Source organism: Eretmochelys imbricata, chromosome 7 (assembly GCF_965152235.1).
Source record: "Eretmochelys imbricata isolate rEreImb1 chromosome 7, rEreImb1.hap1, whole genome shotgun sequence".
Lineage (NCBI taxonomy): Eukaryota > Metazoa > Chordata > Testudines > Cheloniidae > Eretmochelys > Eretmochelys imbricata.
Genome location: NC_135578.1, coordinates 10579002 through 10604296, shown reverse-complemented (window position 1 = coordinate 10604296; position 25295 = coordinate 10579002). Strand labels below are relative to the sequence as shown.

Here is a 25295-nt window from a genome sequence, read left to right as displayed (position 1 = left end):
AAAATCAGCAGCAGGGAAAATACTTTTTAAAAGAGATGGATCTGCAGGCTGGAAGAGCATTCTCCATAACTCTCACTGCTAGTCCCATTGCACTTTCCAGCTGAAGAAAGTTCAGGCCCTTGGGGGTGAAAGGAGCCCTTTACCTTTCTGGCTAGAACCTGAGATCAAAGGAAAGCCCTACTTTTTCCTCCATTGGGCTGGGAGAGAACCATATCCCTTTCTAAAAAATTCTTCACCTTCACCCCCCCCCCCCCCGCAACAGACACACACACACAATTTTTATATTTATTTTTCCTGTTTGGGCAAATAATTGGGGAATGCACCACCCCATCCTGAATTGAAAACCCATTGTGCGGCTTCGGCTTCCTGTTTGAATAGCTGCCACGGTGACAATCCCAGGCCAGTATTTTGCATCCTCCCTATAGGGTTAATTGACAAAAATGTTTGTGTGCTGGAAACCGTTCTGGTGTTTTGGTTCTATAGTCTATCAAAAACACACACTGAAGATGATGTCTTTGTCTCCTGTCATTGGAAGCTGATACCTTGATTTAGCCCAGGGTTAAATATTTTCTTCTGTCATTGAATCTGAATGTAGCACCAAGGTCCTTCTTGAAATCCCTGATCAAATCACATCCTCTATGTTTATTTTTTCCACTACTGGCCATTTGCTTAGCTTTCAGAGTAAGACATCAGCATGTTTTCTTTTGTATCAGGCCATGTCTTGCTCTTCTCATCCAGGATAGTTGATCTTTAGGACAGAGACTAGATAGCTGTGGCAGGTTTTCTGGAGTTGCAGAGCTATCCTGCTAATTCATGCTGGAAGTCCTATCAGATAGGTCTCATTAACTGATCCAAAAGTACAAAAGGGTTTGTGTGTGTCAGAACCAGAAGGAAGTGAAACAAGAGTCCTTGCAGGCAAAAGCCATAGAAATGGCCTGCTTGCAAGCAGGCCAAATTTTATGTTTAAGTCCATCTTCTTAAAATTAAGTATAAAGAAGAACCCCACAATTTGAGTTTTGTACCCCAACCCTGTGTGTATGGGGGCATGCTCTGCTGGCCTATTTACATAATGATCAAGTGAGCTAATATTTAAACCTTCCCCTTTTTAGAGTCCTAGATTCTGATAATGATCAGATGACAAGTAGAGTATTCACAGGGAATTGTGCAGCTCTCTTTTTCCAGTCCCTAGAGACTTCCTCCCACTGGCCTAGGAGGTGGAAATCTCAAATGTGACTTCTGCAGTTAGTTTCCCGTGAGGCAGGCGCAAAATCCCACCACCCGCTTCCTTGTCTCCTCCCACCCCTTAAACACATTAATTACATAAGCAAGCAACTATAGTGTAAATGCAGGAGTTCATACCAAATATTTGAAATCAAAATGACTCTTACGTTCATGCAAGTAGATACATGTGCACAAAATATCTTTTGGCTTCACCCTAACACTCTTTTAAAAATAGACTTAAAGGAAGAAAGGACCTGGAAACCATTGTAAAAGAAACCCATAAAAGCTGTCAAATACCAGCTAATGGTTGAACATTTCATTTTTGGGCATAATACAGCTTTGATCTGATGTCTGCTTCATTAAGAAGTTGTTTTCATATAACACAGGAGCTGCTTTTTCGGCTAGTTGAATATAAAAGTAATGAGGACTTCTATCATGACTGTCCAGTATAAACTCTAAAGTTGCCCCAGGCAGCTTGTGTACTTCCCTGTACCAAAGTGGAAGGTGGGTTCTGCGGGGAGGCGATTGGAAGCTGTGCAGCAGAAAACTCCTCATCCTCATCCTGCTGACTCAAAGTTTATTTTAAAAAAAAAAAAGCTCCCCATCTCGCCCCCCCGCCTGTTGCATCTGAGATTGGAGCACAGAAAAGGTGGGACATGGTTCAGGAGTATCTGTTGGCATAAGAGGATGGGGTAAATGAGAAGCAGCGTTGTTTTTGTAGGCCTGCCGTCAGACTTCCTATCTTAAGGGAGTTTGCTCCAATTTACACGAGACTTTAAAAATAGAATTTTCAAACCTTTCTTTGTCTTCCATATTTCAGCTTATGAAAACTCTTTCCAGTGTCTGAGGACTGACTGACTTCCAAGGCTTTTTAGCTAGTAATAGGGGCTTTTAAATAAATCCAGTAAGACAGGTATTCAAGATGTGGCTTTATTTTGAGTCACTCTCTTTTCTGGACTTTTTTTCCTTCAATGGCTAATAGCTCATTACACCAGGTCAGTGGAAACTTTCCCTAAATACAGATCTAACTTCTCCTAGATGACTTGGCTTCTATTTTATAATAAAACAAATTTTTCAGTTATTTGAAAATGTCTAGTTCTTTCCATTATAAAGATGCACCTTTCCCTTAAAAATCCTACAAGGGTGGGACGTCTGCACTCAGAAATACGGCAATGGTGACAAAGCTTACCTGAGGACCCCTCGTGGCTCATTAGTGGAGTGTTCACTCCCCACCCCCCCACTCCAACTAGTCTCATAAGTTCCAACATTAAACCCCCTTAAAGGTTTTCGGGTAATAATGTCCCTTCTTAATTTGTTGGTAGAGCCAGTGAGTGGTAGCTTTGTCCGCTGTCGACTCAGGATGCTAAAAAACCCCACACTGAGCCAAAGTCTTTTAACATAAATCTTGTCCTTTTAGTCTCATCTTACCCCCCCACCCCTTCTAATATAACCATGAAGATTGTTTTCTTCCCATCTGTTTCTGACATAGAACGGTCCTGCTTAACTAGATCATATCAGGGATTTTATCTACTCCAGCCATTTCATTTTAATTTCCCAATTTCCTTTTCCTTGTAGCAATCCCAGTGTGATTTCTTATCACCAGCTAAGAGGATGGATGGGTGGGTGGCTCCCTTTTTAAATGATTCTGCAACTGTTAAACAAATCTCCTGGAAGGTAACGGCAGTTGTGAAGTGTCCCTGGTGAACCTGCAGGTACCTTTGCAAAGCCCTGTCTGTTAGTAGCCGAAGTCCAGACTTGAAGTTGAGACTCCTGCTTTGGTACCACAGGCAGGGCTAAGATCTTGTCGTCTGCTAAAAAAAAAAAAAGGAGTGTGTGTTCTCTTAGGTTAACTATTGTGCATGAGTTATCCTGAAGTACAAACTCAGTGAGGTGAACTGGGTAAACTAGATGAGGCCCAACCTCAGGAGGGGGTATATGGCTGATCTTGATGAATTTATGGCTTGGTAAAACTGAAGTGACTTGTCTCCACTCTTTTTTTTTAACCTCAGGATAGCTTGTACATGTCAGTTCTACCCTGAGGTAGAAAGCCATGGCTTTTTTAGCAGTGAAGACAAGGCCCAAGTGATTATATCTTCCTCACTTCAGCTGTGCATTGTGCGCCCTCTCGGGGAGCGTTAAAAGGGTTGGGGAGGAAGGCCCAATTCACCACTTGAATATTAGATGATAATTAGAATTTAGGGAGTCTGTTAGGAAATATGAGACATGAGAAAATTTATGTGAATTCAGCTTAAAAATGACAATGGATCGGCTTTTCAAATGGACATGCACACACAAAAGTAAATGTACACCTGACGTAGGACTGGTCTATACACAGTTTACACACAGATCTAGTTAAAATCGGTCCATCCCTACTGTCAAAGCAATTACCAAGACAAACTATAAAGTTGTGAACATTCTGCATCCACAGTTGAGGGTTGTAAAGCTACACTGTTGAAGAGATATAGAGCACAAATACCTTGATGTTTGTGAATTGGTACAAGCACATAACTATCTGTGCGTGTAAAACGTGACTGGTGTACACACATTTAATATTCAGCCCAGTTTTTTTTCTGTGTAGATTTCCTAAAGTTTGTTGGTTATTGTCAGTGTATTCTTGTCTAACTGCCTGCCCTAAACTACTGTGTTGCTGTATGCTACTTTAAAATAATATTCCTTGTTCCACCCCAGAGGCAGCTGCATTTTCATGGTGAGCAAAGCAGTACCTTACTTAAGGATGTGGTGCTGCTTGCTTCATGCCTATTAAATGCTTTCAGAGCCTTGGCTGAAAGGCAGTATAGAAGACCAGAGTACTACAAATCAAAGAGCTGGGTACAGGGAAAAGCTAGGTATCAAGATGGTTTTCAGGTAGGCTAGTTAACTGATTGATTGATTCTTGACAAATAAAGATGAGCCCTTGCTGGAACCAAACCCCACACTGCTGAACTATGGAGACGTCTCAGTTCTATTGCTTGGATCCTTCTCTATTTATATACACTTGTGGGGTCTCTGAGAATATAGAACTGTCTAGGACACTGGGAGTGCAACTCTGTGGAACAAACACGCGCATGGAGATGGTCACAGCAGAATGGTCAGAGAGCAAGTGCATGAGGGATGGAGCTGAAGCTAACAATTTCAGTAGGAGAAACCAGAGTTGAGAATATTTCAACTTTAATGTTAATTTAAAAAAAAATGGTGAAGTTGAGCATTCTTACTTGTCTGTCACACGCACAAAGGATGTGACACAAACTAACAAAAGCCAGTAAGTCCATAGTCACAGCCACCATATCCTCCTTAGCACATGCTATTGTGACTCTCCCATACAGTCTAAGGTAGAACATTAATCTTTGAAATTCTCAGTGCCTTTGTTTGTTTGTATTAGTTTTGAGACTTTGGTGTTTAAAATTTTGCTGCTAATTTAGTTATCCTGCCTTGTCACCACTTTTAAGTCCCTCCATTGACTCCTTCACTGAATCATACACAAACGGTTTGTCTTTACCTCAGATCAAGCTAACTTGAGACGGGCTTTATCTGTCTTATCTTATATCCAGATTCGATGCCCACTTTTGCTGCCAGCCGTGATTGTCCACAACTCTGACAAGCACTTTCATGGTCTTCCCTTTACGCTTGTTGCGGGGGGAAAAGTTCTCAATCAAGATTCGTAAAGCCACCCACTTTATCCTCCTCATAACTCACTTCTGCGGTAATGCATACAGGAAACTACAGCCTGATAAAAGCTAGGCAAGTTGTGATTACTACTCCTGACTGGCTGACAATTTCATACATCGCTTTTATTTTGATCTCTCATCTTATTACATCTTGTTACATCTTATTTTTTACATTGTAAGCTCTTTGGGGCAGGGACTGTAACTTGCTGTGTTTTACAATACCTAGCACAGTCTCTCTCACTCATATTTGTTTGGCCCCTAGCACTGTAGTATCTGAACACCTCATGATTTTTAATGTATTTACTGTCACAACACCCCTGCATGGTAGGGAAGTCCTATTTATCTCCATTTTACAGATGGAGAACTGAGGCATCAAGCCCTTCCACCTGTGCATCTCACAGTGTCAGTCAGAGGTGGCAGCCTCTAGGAACAATTGCAATAAAAATAAAACTGAAAAGCCTATGACCACCTGATCTTCCTTTCCTCGTATGCTGGTATGCAGTAATTAGGGAGAAGTGGAGAACACAAATCCTTCTGACTTAATTTTACTTATATAATTACGATACTAGTCAGATATCATGGTCCTGGTACTAACACATCAATAACTACTGTTTTTACGCAAATATTTCTTGATGGATGTGGATTCAAGGCCTTAAGAATTTTAGTATTAACCCCCCACCCCAACTCTTCTGGATTACCAAGAGCACCAAAAATGCACCTTAAATCGGGGGGCGAGAGAAGCAGTTTAATTTTTGTTATGGAGCAACTTTTAAAATGGCCTCTGAACGTTCATGCATAATTCTGCACATATGCAGTTCTGTAATCATTTCTGAGGTATTCTCTTTGTGGAGGGTGGGGGAGAAAGGTGTGCTAATGCAAATAATTAATAGGTTCCCCCATTGTCTTGAACTGAACTTGCTCTGGGGAAGCCAAATCTTTTAACTTACCTTGCTACTTCATATGAAAACTACCAACTGCTTTCTCTTCACTGTGATTTGACCTTGATAGTGTTAACTCCACATTAAGTACACGCTTTTTTCCCCCCACTGAAAACACAGCTTATGTTTGTGTAAATTTGCTGAATACCAACTATTAGTTGGTTATGATAAAGGTAGGTAGATGTTAATCAATCAAAATTCTGAGGGGTGTGAGTATGGGACAAGGGAACTGGCTGTTGGACATGTAAAGGTTAGAAATGAGGTTGAGGCCATCTTTGAAAAGTGGCCACAATCATCATTTTTTTGTTTTATCCTAGTCCCAAATGAATTCCTGTTACCCTGTCCCCAAGTTTATAAAATAATATACCAAAAACTGGTTCTACTTCGATAGTTTTCTGCCCCCTCTTCCAATTTCTGACAAGAAACTCCAATTTGCAATCAGCCACCTCTGCCATACTTTTCATACCTTTTTGTACTCTTGATAAAATAATGAATGACTTTAAAAGCCAGAGCAGGTTCCCCCCCCATTCATCTCAGGGTATGTGTGTGTTTGTGTGAGAAACTGGCTCAGCTAAGTCAACGGATGGCAAGTCAAAATCCAGAGTGGAGGGTGAGGGGTGTGTGTGTGTGTGTGTTTTTTTAAAATTAGGGGTTTCTTAATGGGCCTGTGGACATAACCTTTGCTGTACTGATGTCCTGTGTGTACAATGATATGTGGCAAATGTTTTAGTTGTTTACTGTTTGACAGATTAGGGCAGATGTACCTGATTATAACATTAAAAACATAGATATGATAAAAATCTGTGTCTATTGTCTGGTAGCAGCCTTTACTCCCCTTTTTAACCCTATCTGCAGTCAGAGAGAAATACAATTTTCATTGAACATTGATGTTTGCCTTTCATCCCAGAGCTAATTTTTCCCCCCTGCAGCAGTTTTGGTGAAATTATGTATTACTTGTGATAATTCATTTTAAAAATTCCTCAGCTGTGTGGTGTACTTTCATGAAAATTCATTTAGATAAAATTAGATATTATTGTTTAATGAGGTGGCATTTCAATTTAGACCTTGCATCATGCATATACCAAGAGTTTTTTATGGAATAGTTAGGTTCATTTGAGTAATAAAGGCTGAATCATGGGGGCTTTAATTCTTAATCACTGTAAGGATTGTTATCTGTAGGATGTGAGCTGTCTTAGTGGTATTCAATCAAGTGTCCACTTAGCCGTGACCAGAAGTAATTGCTCCCAAGTGGGTTGCACAATGACCTGTTAATACTTGCTTTGACCCTGTGACCTTGTCTGGCCTATTGTTTAGGATTTTATAGCAAGCAAGTCTGCATTTTTGTGGGGTCAAGTAGATATCTGAGGTCAAACATTTTCTGATTACTAAATAGTGTACACTGTAAGTCTACCAGATGCTGTTGCATAGCAATAGTCATTGCTTTATAGTGAAACATGAAGGGTTTGAAAATTTGTCTTCCTGACTGCATGTAAACAGTTTAATATTTTACTGAAAGAAGTTCATCCTGTAAATTAGGTATGAATAATACATTTGTAATTACTACTCATGCCTTTAAACACTTGTCTTAATTGGCTTGGGTATTTTTTTTAATGTATTTGCATTGTCAGGGAAGTTAATTTTAACTTGCATAGATAGATAGATGGTAAGTTGTATAGACCAAGAACATTCATTACCTATGTTCTCTTGAGAACTTGGGTCAGTTTTAGTAGGTCACTTTAAAGTGGGAAACTCTTTAATTTTTGTTTTAGGCAGTTCTACATATCTATCCCAGTTTTGATTTGATTAACCCACTTGCTGATGGTCTTTTAACCTTCACGTAGTCCTGTATTTATTCATAATATTTAACATGTTCATGACTGTGCCGGTCGTGGTGGTGTATCATATTTGTAGGTGAACGATATTTTTCTGTGTGGTGAAATAGCCGGATTGTAAAAATGAAGCCTTGATATTGTTTGTATGTACTACTCCCTCTTTTCATGTTGTGTTTACTAAACTCACTAGTCAAAACACTTTTTATGCACGTTCTAGCCTTGTAGGTCATCTTTGCTCTAAAAAAAGAAAAAGAAAAAAGAAAATGCTGACATCTCTCTGCATTGCATCATACTGGAAATATTTTGGTTTCAGTTCTTTAAGCAGGCCAGTGATGGTGATGCAAAAAGCATTTGGACTGATATATTTTTAAGCAAACAAAGCTAATATACTTCTGGGAGGGGCCGACTATAGTAAACTGAGTAAGCAAGAGATGAGTGATACAGAAAAAATTATACAGCATACATGGGAAAAACAAAATGACTCTTTCCACTGCAAGAACATTTTAAGATTTCTTTTTTTGAAGTGTGTTAAGCAGCTGATCCTATGATTTTTAGCATGAAAGGCCATTGAAAACTTTCTTTTATAGTTTTGAAGTTGGTAACTGCTAAACAGTGGTCACCTGTTGGCTGTGCTCTGTGGTGCTGGAGACAGGTATTGTTGTAGGGTCAGCCATAGCTGTGTATACTTGTCACTCCTTTCATTCTCCTGGATACTCTCCTGGAGATCAGGGTGTAGAAGCCCTTTGTGTGCAGCTCTCCTCTCTCTTTTCCAAAGTAGGGTGTTGTTTACACAGCAATCTCTCCTCCTTCCCCTGCTGCTAGCAGTGGCCAAGACCCACTGTTCTCCTGCTCCTGAGGCTGGCCCTCTATGTATCACCTGCTCCAATTGTCCAATTTTGCTAGCATGTTGGTCCTCAGCAGCGACTTCTACCACACGGGGCAGAAGATGCCTATGCTGCAGATCAGTGTGATCTGCATCAGTGGTGGACTCCCTTTTTTTTGCCCCAGATGCCTCCCCTACCTCAGGCCAAAGAGTTTAGGAATCCTCATCAGACATCCATTCCCCACAGAAGATTGTGTGGGATACTGAACGTTGGAGCTTGGTGAGGCCCTCAGATGGACTGCCCAGGGGAAAACTCCATGGTAGTTCTTGACTTCAGTAGCCCTGTGGAGTCATACAAGGACTCTGATCCCTTCCCCTGTGGCAGACCACCTCCCAAATCTACTTACCTAAAAACTTGGACCTTCTCACCTTACAGAGAAACACCTCTTTGCCGGTGGTCATGGAGATAGATCGTCCCTGGATGCTTTCTCAGTCTTGGTGGATTGATGGCATGCACTCTTTGCAAACCCAACCCCATGCATACTGGCAGACCCACGCCCCTCTGAGGAATCTTTTGTCCAAGAGACCCTCTCAGCCCAAGAAACTCCAGGAAGTCTAGGTTGCCTCTCTTTCAGGAATTCCACATCTTCCTGTGCACCATGTGAAAAGAATATATCCTTTCCTGAGCATAGATCTCTCCTTCCTCTATGCAAATCTTAAATTCATAAAGGGGGGGTGTGAGAGTGGGTGGAAAGGTATTTTTTTCTCCCCCTGCCCTCCCCCGCCCAATCCACCCCAAACAATGGCTTTAAAGATCTAATCAACCTGGATTGTTCCCCTTTGTGGACTGAGAAATGCATTACCCCAGAAGTCCAAAGGGATTCCTTTTAAAATGAAGTAGGAGAAAGGAGCTTCCCTCTTCTTATGTTGAGCTGCGAGAAAACTATCCTGGACTCTGGGTGGATGCATCTGGAATATAAAAGGTCTATTAGTGGATCTTCATCCAAACTAACTCCGGTGCAGTGGAACAAAGCAGGCAAGATGTCAGCAGTCTTTAAGATGCACCCTCCTTTTCTGGCAATTAGTCAGGATAGTGATGTATCCCATTAAGATCCAATTTTAGTAGATGGCCTGGGAGCTCTGAAGGATTTTGTAAAATGGGTTTTGAGGTCAGTATCACTGGCAGTGTGCTGCCTTGACTTTGGCAGATGCAGCACCCCTAGCCCCTCCTCCAGGTCTGCTTGGTACTCCATTCCAAGAATGACTTTGACTCTGAAAGAGAGATTCCACAGAGACCCTTAGATCTACCTCATCAGTTCAGCTGTTCCCAATTCCTCCAAGATTGGGAGTCCGGGGGTCAAAATTCAGGCTTTAACTGAGCTATCCTTTTGCTCACACCCCCCTCCCCCCCCGCCCGAAACGTCCTCTGGAAGAGTCATTACGTAGTCTGGATGTCAGTCTGGCTATCCAGCCTGTTTGTTGGGCAGCAGAAGTTGGATGTTCTGTTATCTCATGGGGAACACACAAATGAGTATTTAATGCTTCCAAACCTCCTGTTTTACAGTGGTTAAAAGCCATTTCCAATGTCTTCCAACAATATTCCTCCTCAAGGATGACATGGCATGTCTCAATGGCACAGGGATATGGATCATACCATGTCCTGGATGGAGAAAGAACTCCAGAGCTGCATTTAAAGCACCCTCTGGTCTTCTAAGCTTCAGGAGATCAATGTACAGTCCTTGGAAGATGCAACTTTTGGCCACAGGATCCTTCAGTATGCTCTTGATCTAACTTAATCAAAGAAAAAAATTGTTTATAATTAAGGCATTGAAGCCTATTGCTTTTATTATTTTTCTGAATTGAGTTCTCTTTATTACTGGCAATTACTTGCTACTCTTGAATTCCTTCATTGCTGAAATCAGTGGATGGATCATAAGAAAGGGGAACTCCTTATTTCATGCTAGTAATGTTAATTTCTCATAATAGTACCTACCATCCATTCTTAAGGGCAGTCTGTCCCTCTTTAAGTGGTGTTCTTCTGGCAAGGAGGATTTATCCATTATCTCTTTATGCTACACCCATTGCCGTGGTATCCAAGTGCCTTGAAGACGTGGGCCTGCAAGGTATTGCTGAAACTCCCATTCAAGTACATGAGAATTGAGGGCACTCAGCAACATTCAGAAGCGCTTGGCGCCTTACAGGATTGAGCTGTCTTTTTACCATGAGATGTAGTTATGCAAATTATGACCTTTAAATGCATTTTGTATTTGGATTCAAGTTACTAACACGTTCTTTCCAAATTGTGTTTTCCAGTATAATTCTGCTTTGGATACGTCTGTTGATGCTGCAGTGTAGTGTCTTTCCAGCAGAGGGAATGCAGGAGTTGTTAAGCCAGAAAAACAGCCCCCATGTTCAGGATTGTGGTGGGCAGGATACCAGTCAGTGAGGAGTCCATATAGGTGGATTTAATTTCTTTGAAGGGTCTGAACCATGTAACTGGATGACAGATTCATCATTAACTAGATGGATTAGAATGTGTATCATGGCTGATGTCTACCTCGAGTAATACTTTTAAAAGCTCATTCCACTGGCGATATTGGACGCATCTTGGGTGGAGGAGAGAAATTGGCTTCTGCAGTGGATATTTGCAGAAAGTCACACTTCTACCATATGTTAGCAGAAGTCTCTTTGGATGTGGATTTTGGATGGCGTTCTCAGTGTTGCTGTAATCTAATTTGTCCTTTACCCACCACTAGTTCTGAATCATATCAGCTACTGGGAATCTTCCCTGTCTTTCCTGTAGGATAGTAGGAAGGCTTTGCTTGCTCAGCTGCTTTCCACTCTTCATTTGCATTTCACTGAAAAAATAAGAGCTAGAGACCTGAAGGCACAATATCATGTTGGGGGAGGCAAGGTAGTTGTGTTCAAACCCTAAACTTCTGCCCGATTTGTCACAAAAAAGGGCAGGTACTGTAAATCTCACCAGTCTGGATTGGTACATCTTCTGTGTGACAAACCATTCTGTAGGAAGGGAACTGTCCCTTTAAAATTTAATAACTTTGCAGTGAAATTTTATTAGGTAATAATCTGGTTTTTAAGTGGATAAAAGATGAGATGAAGACACAAGTAAATTTTGTTTTCTCCAGCAGCGGGGGGTGCCTTCTGGAGACACTGTTGCCTTAAAAAGCACAAAACTCCCCTTTTTAATGCTATACATTTTCAAAAAAGAATGTTTGCAGCATTATTTCAGTGTGTAGGTAGCGCAAGAAGTGTTGGAATAGAGAACGAAAGGCGTATTGGAGTAGGAACAGAAAGGGGGAGGTGTGAAAAGTGCTTGGATGGTTTAACGCACTTTTTTTGAAGTTAACGTCTCTGCACATACCAGCTTCAAGAATCTGGATGGATTTACCACGTCTTCTGATATTTCCATGAGATTTATATTTAGAAGGAGGAGAGAGAACAAGAGGGTCTCTTGATGATGTCTCCATATCGTAATGTCCCCAGTTAATTATTTGCAGAACAGTTTATTACTGGGGAGTAACTGGATGGTAGTGAGACTGGATTGGTCAAGTATCTCCATTTATAGCTTTAAAAAGATATTTCCCTGACAGTACAATAGACATTTCACTGACAGTTAATAAAGTGGTATGGGATACTACTTGATAATATAATCCTTATGCCACTTTGGTTGCTAAACCCATGAGACCCTCAGGCAATTGTAGACAAATACATTTTGCATTGTTACTTACTTTACTGGTGTCTCAGATGACTAGACAGCATTTCCATCATGTTAGTGCACTATCGGTGATGCTGCGAGTCTGTATGGAATTGTGACTTGCAGGCATGTGGGGCCCGATTCTGATTTCACTTTTTTACTCTGGATTTTAAGAGGTGCTGAGCACCAGCAACCCATCTAAAGTCAATAGGAACCAGTAGTGCACAGCGCCTCTGGACAGCAGGTGATTTAGAGCTACATTTATGTAACTGAGAATAGAAGCTGGTCTACTGTGTGGGTTTTTTAAAATCTTTTTCTTTTTTTCTCTCTCTTTGAGCGTACCAATCTTTGGTTTGTGTGTAGTAGCTTCTGCTTCCTTTGCCGTAAGTGTTCCAGTCATTATTGGAGTGTCTTCGAATGCTACAGGTGCCACTTGGAATTTAGGAAACCCCATTTTTCCAAGAAGTTTATAACTGAATTAACATATGGTGAAATTTGGCATTCGGATTGTCACCCTGGATTTATTAATCTGGGTAGTCCACTTCTTTTTCAATTTTAAAATAGGGGGGGAAAACCCTGATAATTGTGTGGGCTGTAGTGTGTGGTTGGTTGGTTTGTTTGTTTTTTGAAATCACTTTAAGTTAAAAATAATTGCTTGGTTTTTAAAATCATTTTCCTTATGTCGTTCTTATGGGCTGGCACCTTTCTTATCTTACTGTAAACACACGCTTCCTTTTTTTTTTTTTTTAAACACTATTGCAGCACCTGAGCAGCTTCTCTTCATGATGTGGTCTGGTCTTTTTTTACCAGATGAAGTCCATGGAAGGAAACTCCAACTAGTGTCGGTGGGTGCTGGATTAGGCCTATTTTATAATTTTTATACCATGTAGTCTTGGCCTTGTGGCTGGGATTCTCGTTCAACTGCCATTGATTTACAAAATTCCAGCCTCCATGTTGACTGTTGTTGGTTTTTTTTTTTTTTTTTTTAAATACATTTCTTCTTCTGTCCTCTTCCTTGAGGATAATAGCATTTTGTCCACAAGGTTACGGTTAACATTGACTGGATGTGATGGAAGTGTTACAGTGCTGCTCCTTCATACATCTGTATCGAATGCCGGGTACTTCAGAAGAAGTCCCGATGCTGTTATCCCAATTTCAGTCCCATACCAGCTCTGCCGTATTTAATGGCAGCGTGTCTTTGTGGGTCCTTTTCTTTTCTTTTCCTTTTTTCTTAATCCATGAGGCAACTGTTCAAAAGGAAATGTGAATTTCATATAATTCAATATAAAGGGATATTGTTTTTCTTTGGGAAACATTTTTATAGCATGTCAGACTTGGAAAAAATAACAAGCAAAATAAAATGCAATTTGAAATTTGACCTCCAAATACAATACAATGATGATGATTACAGACATTTTCCTCTGAGGAAATAGAGATATTATGTGGTCTGTCTCTCTGGGCAGAATATGCTACATATAGGGCAGGTGAATTGAACAATAAAAATGAAATAGACAGTTGTGGTAAAGCTAAATACTGAGGAAATGATAAAAATTCAATTGACAAAGGAGGCTGTTCCACAAGAGCCCCACTGTAGGTATTTGGATACAAGTTTGCGAATGGTACCACTCCCATTTAACTCTGTTAACTACAGCTACTCACATATCTCATCATTGACAATACTGTCATACAGCACGTTTTAATGTTTTAAGGCCACGTCCCCACTACAAATTTCTGCCAGTGTAGTTCTATCAATCCAGGGGCATGAAGGGGGGTGATGCCTGACTGACAGAGCTGTGCTGACAGAAGCGCCTCGTGTAAATGCAGTTACACTGGCAAAACTGTGCTTTTTGGTGCTATCGTGTATTTTGGTCAGGGGGCAGGGGAATAAGCAATACCAGCAAAAGCACGGTTTTGCCAGTGAGTCTGCCCTAGAAGTGCTTTGCTGATATAGTACACCAGTCTACCTATAACAGCAAATCACTTCTTTCACTGACATGCAGCCTCAGCTGCAGAGCTATTCTTTACAATAACTGTTCTTTATAATGGAACTTATAAAATGGTGCTCAAAACACACAAAATAATATATAATAAATATATTGTGTATGGTCCAAAGGAAAAAAAACACCATACTGAATAGAAATATGGAAGTTGTGTAGTGTATTTTGCCTTCCGATGAATTTTGTACTGAACTCAGGTTTTTATGTGAATACGGATGTGTAAGAAATGCATATTAATGTCATCTGAAGTATAATAATAATAATGCTCAGCATTTATATAATGCTTTTCATCTGCAGATCTCAAATGCTTTACAACTATGCTTGGTATTACTGTCCCCATTGTCATAGATGGGTAAATGTAGGCAGAGAGAGGTTGGCTGATTTCTTGCCTACAGTCACGCAGAGTCAACGGCAGAGCTGGAAATAGAATCCCGGTATTTTGATTCACTGTCCAGTGATCTATCCACTGTACTGCTGTGCCACCTTAAAATATTTTTACATTGACTTGGTTCTCCACTCTGGGGTGGATTTTAACGCACACAAAGCAATCCAACTCCTTGCACCACAGACACTACTGTATGGAATACAAAGTGAGGTTTAATGGAGGCTTGATGATTTTTTTTTTTTTTTTCCCCCAAACCAATGCACCTGGACACTTACCATATTTAAGACCAGCATGTAAGGAAGCCAGACAGAGCTGTGTATGTTGACTTCTCCTCAGTATTTTAAAAATCAATTGCACTTAAAGAATTTACAACTTTGAGTTTAGTAACCGTATGGAACTTCATATATCTAGCTATACTCCTATGAATAGCACATACACAAACATTTAGTTTTTTAAACACTACATCTTGCATTACTTACGTAGCCTTACATGGCATAGACAAAGCTGTTTGCATGTTGGGATAAATATTTTTTGATTAATGACATGACTTGTAGACTTGTAATCAGGAGTGTCTTATCAGCAGCTTTTTAAAATTTGACATTTCTTCATGGAATGTGCCAGGGGTGGAAATTTAGCACTCAGTAAATGCTGTTACAGTTGAATTCCACACACATGAATTATGACAAGTTAGGCTGACTGTTCTGTGGTTTGTTGTGTCTGGTTTGGTTCCTACTTTTAAAGTTGCAGTTGCATTTGGTCATTTGAAGCTTATTTTCATAGTCTGGCCAAACCAGCAGGATCCCCGTGCACTGCAGGGGAACATAAAACATCAGCCTTTAAGCTAAAGTGCTCAATAGATAAGAATTTTAAGTCTCTATTGCATCATGCACTATGTCTTGTAGGCTTATTTGGTCTACTCCATTTGATTTAATTTAGATATTGAAGTATTTCTCCTTTATTGAATAGTCAAGAAAAGAGCTGTACATTGTATTCTCTCCCCTCTTCTCCCCTGCCCCTATTCCTTCAAGGCAAGATGGTTGGAAGTTCTGAAAAAAATGTATAATCGTATTCCTTCCAACCAGGAAATAAACTTAGTGTTTTCCAAGTGTTAAAATGGATTTTTTGCTGTGTTGCTTTATATGTAGAATTAGTCAAAAATAATCTCTCATTGGGATTTAGTTTAGTGTTGTTTTTGTTTGTTTTTCTCTTTACTAAATGTAAAGAATAAATTTCAACCTTGCATCTGGATTCTACAATCCTTACAAGAGATTCCATCCTTGTACGATATTAGTAGATTATTCAGTAGAGGTGCCTGAACAGGACACGAGAATAGTCTGTGGCTCTTTATATTTGCAATACTGCACAAGGGAAATGAAGTGTAACTCATTGGCTGCTATTGCTAACATGCGCTAACGTGCTGACGGGTAGACATCTCTCTTGTTAAAAGGTTTGGTTTACTACTTGTTTGTACTGGAAAGACTGAAAATCTCTTGGGAGACAGAGGTTCTGTTTGGATGGCTTTCTTGGGAGATAAGGAAAACCATAGGGAAGTGGCTTGCTTGCATCTTGCCCTGGAATGCTGGCGCTTCTGGAGTTTAGCCTTTGGTGGCATGGCTGTTGTCACAGTCTTTTTTAGAACCAGTGACAAGTGACTAAGATTGCAGCACAATATAGATTTAAAAGGATAAGAAATTGAAAACCTGTCACAAAAGGTCTTACTATAACAATAAAAAAGGAGCTGACGGGATAAGTGAAATGTTTTAGTCATAAAGGTAACATGTTTATAAGTTTCTTGAAATGTCATTTTACTTGTTTCTGAAGATGCATATCTAAGGGCCCTTTTTTATGGTACTAAGCGGATTTGTGCACCAAAGGCAATGACCTTTTACTGAATGGCTTCGAAACAGTACTTCAGAATGTGCCCCTAATTTACAATAATGTTGCACTCCTCTAAACTCCTTCCGGTTGAGGATAGTAAACATTGTGTAAGTCTGTCAACACCCAGCGAAAGAGCTTTCACTTTTAAGTTCACCTGAGAGATCTTGAGCCTGATTATTAATTTTTTTCCCCCAAAGGTACTGCTCACCCACCTTTCTAGCTGAAGTCAGTGGGAGCTGCAGGTTGTCTGCATCCCTGAAAATTGTGATAGGTGTGTAAGAAGGTGGTCTCACAAAACTTTTATAGCACCCCAAGTTAGTGTATACTTTAAAATTTTTTGCCCAAGTCTGTGTGGCAGAATGGAACATAGAACCCAGAGTTCCAGACTGTCTCCAAATCCATCTATTGAGTTCAATGGGATTTAAAGATGTGTTTAATTTTCTTCTTAAAAACGGATGCATTCATGAATGTGGGCTCTGATTTCAACCACTAGACAGTGCTTTTGTGCCTGGTAGCAGACAAGCCCAGTCATACTGTATTTGTGTCACTAAGTCTGTGAGTTTTGACTTTGCAACTAGTGAGATATGCTATTGATTATTCTTTCTCTTGTTATCGAAATCAAAACACTTGCTACTGTCCTTGAATGTTAGGCTGGGAAGGATTGTATTCCCATCATGCAGCTGGTGGAATTCTGCAGGATACTGTGGGATTTCGTACATTTTCTATAGCACATCTGAGATGCTGCTCAGAACACTTGGTATAAATTCTAACAGGTGAAGCCAGTTTATCATTTCTCAAAAATGTTGAATTTTGTATGTTTTGATTCTGGATGAGTTTAGGCAAGAAGACGTAGGTTTGGGTCCAGCTTTCAGACACTCCAGGTGGTGGTGGTTGAATCAATATAAAAATAAGAACCATTTGCAAAATTTAGATCCCTGTTTTGGATTTTGAATTACAATCCCTTCCTACCACATCGTGTCCTAATGTACAAGGATTTTTTTGAAGCACTGTTTTGGGTCAATCTGTCCTTTAAGCAAGCCTCAATTAAAAATGAGAGGGAAAGGTGGGCCAGATCCTCAGCTGGTGAACTCTGTTTAGCTTTGTTGACTTTGGTGAATTTAAATCACCTGGGGATCTGGCCCAGTGACTAGGCTGCTCGACAAATATTGGTGCTGAGTGTGCATGCCCTCCATCAGGGACCGTCTTTGGTGTTAAAAAGAGGAGCAGAAGTGATGTGAAGGAGCAGGATGACACACATGCAAATATATAAAACACAACTGAGAGGTCTATGGTTTGCATGTGATGAGACAATGAGGTGCTGTGGGCATGGAGAGAAGAATGATTCATGCTCTTGTTGGAGGGGTGCTGAACTGCACAGGAATCTGGGGAAGGGATCCAGGCCCTTGCGCCCCGAATTCATTTCTGGAACAGATCAGTGTTGAGTTTAACACAAATGAATAATAGTAATGCTCGGAAGCCCCCTATAATGAACTGGGACCCTATGGTAGGGTTACCGTACGTCCGTATTTTCCCGGACATGTCTGGCTTTTTGGTTCTTAAATCACCGTTCCTGGAGGAATTTTTAAATATCTGAAAACGTCCGGGATTTTGCCATTATTATTTTTTCCCAAAGAAGAGTTGATCATTCAAGTAAGAGAATGAATGTCAATCACTTGAGAGTGCCCGCCTTTTCCCCCCTAGCTCCCAGCACTTGCATAGCGAAGCAGGTGTTTCGCGCGGCTAGGAGGGAGGGGGTAGGAGGGAACTGGGGCAGGGATTTGGGGAAAGGGTCCCATGGGGAAGGGAGGGGGTGGAGTTTGGGCGGGGACTTTGGGGGAAGGGGTTGGAATGGGGGCAGGGAAGGGGTGGAGTTGGGGTGGGGCAGGGGTGGGGGGGCCACGAGCAAATACCCCAACCCCCTGTGGAGTGTCCTTTTTTTTTTTTTTTTTTTTTTTTTTTTGAATGTTCAAATATGTAACCCTGCCTTATGGTGCAGTGCCCAAAACAGACACACAACCAAGAGATGGTCCGTGTCCCAGAGTTTAGGGATCATAATGTCATTACTAACTCCTTCGTTTGGGAATTTTTTTTTTTTCCTTTGACTTGTACAGCAGTGAGCAGAATGATCCATCTGTTTGGTAGCTCATATGAATTGACCAGACTGTATCAGTACAGTTCCTGGTGCCAGAGCACCCTCTTCACCAAGATCACCATCTAAAAGGGCACGAATTAATATATCCATGACTACCTAGTGTTCATTTTGGCTTTGTATAGGTGAGGACTGCTGATAGTATTGGAAGAGTTTTTGTGCCCTTTAACTACACCCACAGTATTTTTTCCACACAAGACACATACCTCAACCAACTTTGAATGGCAGTTACAATCACGTCCACACACACACACACACACACACACACACACACACACACACAAAGCAGTGATGGAGATAGGAAAATGGAGTAACAGATCGCTGCAGTAAAATCCACTGGATATAGGCTTCTACAGCATCATGTGTACAAGGCTGTCAGATACAATGAGTGGTAGGAGTGCTGATTTTAACTTCAGTCTGCGGGGTGGACTGCACTGTACCTTTTACTAGCACTGTTCTGCTTTCAAAAATGAAGAGAAGCATCACTTCTTTCACTGGGTGAAGGGGAAGGGATGTTCTCCAGAATTTCCTCTTTAACATGTCCCCTGTTGAAATGGTGAATTTATATACCTCACCATGCCTGAAGAGTGTGCATACATGCCTCATTTTGAATGTATAAGAATCATTATGTTTCAACAGAATTTTTCACCTCACCTCTGTGTTTATACAGCTATGGCACTTCTTACTTTCCAGCCCTCAACATCTGGAACTCTGTTTCTAGTCTTAAAAAAATAAGAGGTTAAAATCTGCATAAAATGCCAATATCTCCACACATGCCACAATTTTTAGCTGATGTCTGGTATCCTTTAAAATCTCAGAAGTTCTAAGTAGTCATACATTTAGTAGCTGCCTTTTTCCACCATCTCTCTGATGGTAGCCATCTTGAAATCTTAGCCATTTGTTCAGTTACAGTTTTTTTTCTGGTTGACACCTTTCTAACTGAGGATAAAAGTAAAATGAGTACTCTAAATTAAGAATGAAAAGGAGAGAGAGAACAGTAGCTCATATGCAGAGCTTCATGCAGCTACTGCCTTTGTGTTGCTGGGTTGTCTCATTGAAAAGATTATTGCTTTATAGTCATCATGGGCTTGATTTTTCAAAGGTACAGAGCACCTGCGGGTCCTACTGCCTTCAGTTGTTGCTCTGGGTGCTGAGCGCATGTGGAAATCAGGCCCCATGTTTGTACAGCATTTAGGGCCAAATGTTCGGGAGGGGAACAAAACTCTAGCTCCAAGCTCTTCAAAGTGCTTAGCACCCACAATTGGGGCTGAACGTGCAGGGGGGAAAAAATTGGCTCCCGCTTGGCCACTGCAATAAGGGTAAGTGGTGGCCATTGTGATACTCAAAGCTAGGTTTTTCAAAAGAGCCTAACACCCTGTGTGCCACTTCTTTTAGTGCCTAAATGAGAACTAAGCATACTTGAAAATCTGGTTTGTGTTGCTGGTGCTGAGTGCTTCTGAAAATTCCCGTGAAGGTAGAGACACTGTTCTTCCTACCTCTGTCCCGTTTTTATACTTTCTATAGCAGTTGGGAGGGGGAAAAAAAAGGAGGCGGAAAAATCAGTTGAGTAAATTAAAGACGTGTGTAAAGGGGAGGGAGGCAGTGGGCAAAATCAAGCGTGCTTCTTCCTATTACATGCCATAACCTGTTTTTAACACATCGGCCTTATGGGACCAAGAAATAATAGAAACATCTGTGCAAGCCACATGGCATGCTTCTGGTGATAGCCTCGGTTGTGAGGAACTCAGTTCTAATTGCAAATCAAAGCTAGATGGATTATTCTTGAGTTGGCATCAAAAAGTTGAGGTAGATCCTAGCTGATTGCTCAGGAGTGCTGATGACCAATCTTATGGCCTGTTATAGAGTTTCCTCTGTAGACAATCCAAATAAGATTTGAAAAGTTGTTTTGAGCACTGTTGCATATTTGTAAACAGAAAGCTGATTAGCATTATATTAGTGCATGCATATCTTATGACTGTGTTTAAAGGATCTAATGATTTATCAGGAAACCGAAGCACTGTAATCCAGTTGTGATGGAATATACCCAGGTTCACATCCTACACACTACTATAATCATCTTTGTACAAGGTATGCCTTGTAAGGTATCATTTGAAAACTCATAATTTGCTGGTCAGGCCTGTCCCGGATAAAATATGTGTGGCAACATTGTATGTGTAGTGATAAGATTCTCCTGTACGGTATTATTAATACATGTTCCAAACCCCACAGCCCTGGCCAAACGGAAGTCAGGAAACAGGTCTGTCCTAAACAAACAAATGTGTGCTTTCCTTAATTTGCATTTAAGCAGTAAACAGTGTCGTCAAGCAGGAAGGGAAAGCAAAGGAAACTCAAACTGGTGAAAAAAACCAGCAGGGAACATCCTTCCACACAGATGCTCATGGTTCTCAGTTGGAAATGTTTTTCAAGACAGGGACTAGAACTGTAAAAAGGAGGGGCAAACACCCTAAGGGTCAGCCCCTATCTCTGCATTCATTCATTCTCTGCAACTGAAAAGACAAAGGAAATGGCCATCGGCCTTGCAGGTCAGGGTCTGACCTGAAGAGTTTGGTCAGTAAATCTTCCTGGGGGCAAGTGGTGAGAAATTTTGCTTCAATCTAATATAGTTTGTAAAGTTAGATATTAGGAAATGTCGTGTCTTTATTTTTCTTGTAACCATTTCTGACTTTTGTGTCTCATTACTTGTACTCACTTAATCTCTCTTTGTAGTTAAAACAACAAAACAAGTTTATTCTCTAATTCAGTTTGCTTAAATGAAGGTGTCTGGATAATTCTGTTTACAAGCTAGTATTTATTATTCCCTTAATATATTTGAACTATCCAGGAGATGGCTGGGCAGTGCAAAACAGCACATTTCTTGGGAAAGTCCCAGGGTCACCTTGCAGTATAACCCAGGATGGTGAGAGCCAAGGTGCGGCTGGCAGGCTGCAGTTACACAAACTGCATGCTGGTGACTGGCTGTGAACAGTCCAGGTTGGAGGCTACAATAGCAACGCATTTCAAGACACCCCAGGTTACAGGGCAGGGGTGACACAGCCCCCCCTACTGGTCTGGATTGCACTCTGGGTTGTCATACCAGTGTCAGGTATTAACAGGTATCAGTGCTGAATTAATGGGGTTCTATTTTAATTTGCACATTTATTAACTTTTTTCTGCCAAATAAGTTGTTGAGAAACAAGCATTTTTTAAAATGCAAATAATATGCTCTTTATTTTGCTGCTGGGTGGTGATGTTTGGTAAACAGCCTGATTGTTAGGCTTTGGCCTTGGGGAACTTGCAGCTGCTCCATCCCCGATCCCTCTAGACACTTGTGCAACGTGGGGATTGCTGAAGGGGGAAGATAAACAAACAAGAAAATGGTGTAGTTATTGTCTCTGCTTGTAACCTCTTTGAATGCAGTAGTTATTTGTAAGGACAGATCCCAGTTTTGGACTATGCATTTTACAGACTCTGTATTGTTTTAAACAGATTCACAGGTCAGCAAGCTGGGTATTAACTATCAGGACTGCATACATTTTAATGTGTAAATAGGAAGGGGTGATGGTTTTAATCTTTTTTCCAATGGTACCCAGGGTGGTAATGACGTTTTTTTAAATCCCTGTGAAAACAGATTGTATATGGCACAATTAATGTTTCAGCACTCCCAGTATCTTCTTTGAAATATTTTAATGTTTTAATTATTGTACTTCTCGCTTAATACTGAGAATGGTGGGATGTATTCACAGCTTAATTGGTGGAAAGATGACTTACTGTAATTTAAAACTTATTTTAAAAAAATTGTGTACACATACAATTTTATTTATTTGGAGGGGTACATTGAAAATTGGTGTACAAAATTGTGTGTGTGTGTGTGTGTGTGCGTGCATAGTGTGGCTGAGAGAAAAATCATTGGATAAAATAGTCTAATGTGATTTCATTGCAGTTGATACACTTTAAAGGGCAATGGAGCATAAAAAGGATTAAAGTCCCACCTTTAATCAGGATGTAGAAACTTAAAAAAGCCTGAAACTATATTTGATGTTGAGCAAAAGCTGATTTTAGTGAAAATCCAGCTAGGGTGGGGAGATAGGATTGTTTGTGCCCCAGCAGCTGCCACTGGAACATAATGAGAAGAGTCTTTCCCTCAGGAGCAATATCCTGGAAAGCAGATGATGTGGTGGCTTTGCCACATATTCCAAACAGGAGGTAGGCATATACTGGTGGTGATATTTTGATCACTCTACTGTGCTAACCACAGTTCCCCAGTTGTCTGTTTCTCTCACAAACACCGTCCCAGGCTGCTCCACAAGCATGGGGGTGAGGAGGGGATCTCCCTGCTTATCAGCCTCTTCCTTCTTCATATCCTTCCTTAAAGCTCTGCTCCGCTGTGATGCGCACGGAATAGTGACTTCTGCTAACAGCTGGGCAGGTAGCTTGTTGCGATTTACTGTGATTGCTGCTACTGATTGGCTTATAACATCTATGAATGGTGCACACATTCCAGAATATTCTGTGTGAAATCCTGGCCTCAATGACATCAGTGGCAAAACCTCCTATTGACTTCAGTGGGGGCAAGGATTACTGTTTTGTCTTGTCCTTTTCAGAAGGCAAGCTCTTTGAGCAGAGACTGTTTACTACGGGTGGGGTTTTCAAATGTCTGCTTCATATGTTTGTGCACTGCCTGGTGTTGAATGGTGTCAACCTGGTTGAGTCCTCTTGGAGTTACCACAATGAAAATAATTAATGAGTATGTATACCTCCAGGGTTCTGGCCTGACTCCCAGCTTAATGTATGTGGGGGGGACCTTCTGAAATTACTTGCATTTTCTTCCACAGCCCCAGCAAGAGCTTAATCTCTCTTGGAACTTAAATAGTAACATTTTCAAAATGTCTTTAAAAATAAATTTTAAGCCTCTAAAGTTAATTTTTGTTGGGTTCAAGGTTGTTGACGATGTGCACAATAACCTGAGGATCTTGGCCTGTGCACCATTTGACCAGTCTGTCTTCACTGCTGCACCAACTAAATTCAGGCCAAGCAGTTCTGTTGTGTTCTCTTCTATCTAGATCCCCATGCTCCTAAGGGAAATAAAAATAATCTATATGAAACCAGCAACTGTCCCAGATTTCAGGTCATAGGTGGCAAATATGAGACCTCTTGGATTCTGTCTCTAGACATGGGCTCTGCAGTAGAGAGATGATCTGGTGTTAGGGCACTAGCCTAGAACTTGGGAGACATGAGTTCAAGTCCCTGATCCACACCAGGCTTCTTGCGACATTGAGCAGGTTACTTAGCCTCTCTGTGCCTTAGTTCCCCGTCTGTATAATGGGGATAATAGAACTTTCCTGCTTCAGAGGTGTTGGGGGGGGGGGGGGAGGGGAGGGAGATAAAATACACTGAAGGTTGTGAGGTTCTCAGCTATTATGGTAACAGGAGCCTGAGAGATCCTGCACAAACACAGTGCATGTAGGCTCTAGCACAGCTACAGACCCATCAGTGTATCCAACAGGCTCCATAATAAACCTAGCTTTCCTAGGCATTTCTGAAATACTTCCTTAAGGAATCTTGAAAACATGTATAAAAATATAGCTTGATCTAAGATTAAGGTCACTTTTGGCCTGCAGGTATTGCAGAGTATTTCTGAGTGTCTGAAACCTAGGTCCTGTTTAGTATAAATGGTGGCGAACAAACTTTTGGGTCTACTCATGTTTTCTAGAGCCATCTAGTAATAGGAACCTTTCTGGACAATGTAACACGTTTTCTGCTTCCATGCATTTTATATGAGAAATGGAAGCTCTAATACTTTTTGCAGCAGGGAAAAGAGAAATCCCTTTGGTGAGAGAAGTCCCTTTTTTTTTTTTTTTTTTTTGGGTCCCATTATGTTCCATTCAGGTATTGCTGATATAAAAACTCTCAGATGTGCCTTAGGAAAACCTGATTTGGAATGTAGTTGTAGCCTTGTTGGTCCCAAGATATTAGAGAGACAAAGAGGTTGAGGTAATGTGTTTTTTATTGGGCCAACTTCTGTTGGCGAAAGAAACAAGCTTTCGAGCTTACACAGAGCTCTTCTTCAAGTTTGAGAGAGGAAAAACTTGGCAGCCTGCCAAAATAAACACATGAATATTTGAAAGCTGGGGTCATGCTGCTGCCCAAGCAACATCCGATACGGCCCAGGGAATGCCTGGGAGCCTCCAGAGCAGCTGGAGTGCAGGGGTCAGAGGTAGAAATGGATGACGATAGCCATGACAGGTGGGCATCTCTCTTTTGAGGTAGTACATGCATCCCGTAAGGCAGAATTCTCTCCCCTAGTCCATTCAGTCCCTCACACCCCCTGCCTCTGGCTGGCAGATCAGTTCTGCTCTGCCTGATGTCACTCACCTAGTCTTACCAGTTGGGCCGTAAAGCTGACATTCTCACTTGCCCAGGCCCTGATTCAGGAAAAATAATAATAATAGACTCATGCATTCCAAGGCCAGAAGGGGTCAGTGTGGCCATCTGGTCTCACCTGTATAACACAAGCCATAGAATGTCCCCCAAATAATTCCTAGAGAAGATCTTTTTTAGAAAAAGTCCAGCCTTGATTTAAAAATTGCCAGTGATGGAGACTCTGCCGCAACCTGTGGTAAATTTGTTCCAAAGATTAATTACCCTCACTGTTAACAATTTGCACCTTATTTCCACGTAGTATATAGGTGGGT

At 41.0% G+C, this 25295-nt stretch overlaps 1 protein-coding gene across 9 annotated transcripts in view; it reads left to right on the top strand.

Moving 5' to 3' along the window:
* The window catches only part of FOXP1 (forkhead box P1), a 495960-nt gene that overhangs the window by 31462 nt on the left and 439203 nt on the right, over window positions 1-25295 (top strand). The gene's annotated exons all lie outside the window — the stretch shown is intronic.